We start from the raw sequence: 1,024 nt of genomic DNA on the forward strand, positions 1-1,024 counted from the left end.
CAGCTGTCTCTGTGATCCTGAGATTCTGAGATCCTGTGATCCTGAGATCCTGGGTGTGTCAGAGCTCCTGGGATTAAAGCTGCCTCTGGGAGCCTGAGATTCTGGTGTGACCAATCCCCTGTGATCCTAGACATATTAAGGCACCTGGGAGTGGAGCTTCCTCTGTGTTTTGTGGGACTGGCTGTAGGGTTTAGGCCCACAGTCTGCTCAGGGCCTTGACCCAGACTGGAAAGATCCCACGCCACTGGTCAGTAGGGGTTCCTGTTTCCCTGGATCTTGCTGGTCTTAGTTACTCCCAGTGGTGTTTGGACAGACGTTTACCTTTTTATTTTTATTTTTTTATTATCATTTTAATTTTACATTAAAACTGAAGATAATCTTGGACAGCATTCTCATTTTAAGCCTCCCCTAGTTGCATGTCTTTCTCCAGGTTAGCTCTTCCTCTTGTATTCACTTCTCTATCCTAAGATATACTGTGAGACTCAGTCTATCTTCATCTATTTACATTCCTTGTCTGGTGATTTCATCCTGTATCCTAAATTTGCACCTTTGGTTCAGCTCAGCTTCCCTAGATGATGAGACATTTCCAGCTTGAGTTCTGACTGCTTCTCAAAGATCTAATGCATTCTGTAGAAAGTACTTTCTCCCAACCTCTTTGGTGCTGATCACTGTTAGACCTTCACCAGAAGCCAGTACTGTGTACTTGAATCCCTAGAACTGTGAACTAAATACACCTGTCCTTTTCTTCTTCTCTCATGTATTACATCCTGACCACAGTTTTCTTTCCCTTATTGCCCCTCAGTTTCCACCCACCACCTTTCCTCATGACCAAGCCAACAAATAAAGTGTTTAATATGGTTGGTAGTTCGAGAGGACTTGAGTCTTTGGTGACAGAGAGAAAAGGACTGGCTCCAGGAACTGAAAGTTCACATCTTCATCTAAAAGCAAGAAACAGAGAGAGGACACTGGGAATTGTGCCAGTCAGGGACACATCTCCACCAACAAGGGTACACCTCCTAATCCT

Source organism: Mus pahari, unplaced genomic scaffold (genome assembly GCF_900095145.1).
Source record: "Mus pahari unplaced genomic scaffold, PAHARI_EIJ_v1.1 scaffold_13483_1, whole genome shotgun sequence".
Lineage (NCBI taxonomy): Eukaryota > Metazoa > Chordata > Mammalia > Rodentia > Muridae > Mus > Mus pahari.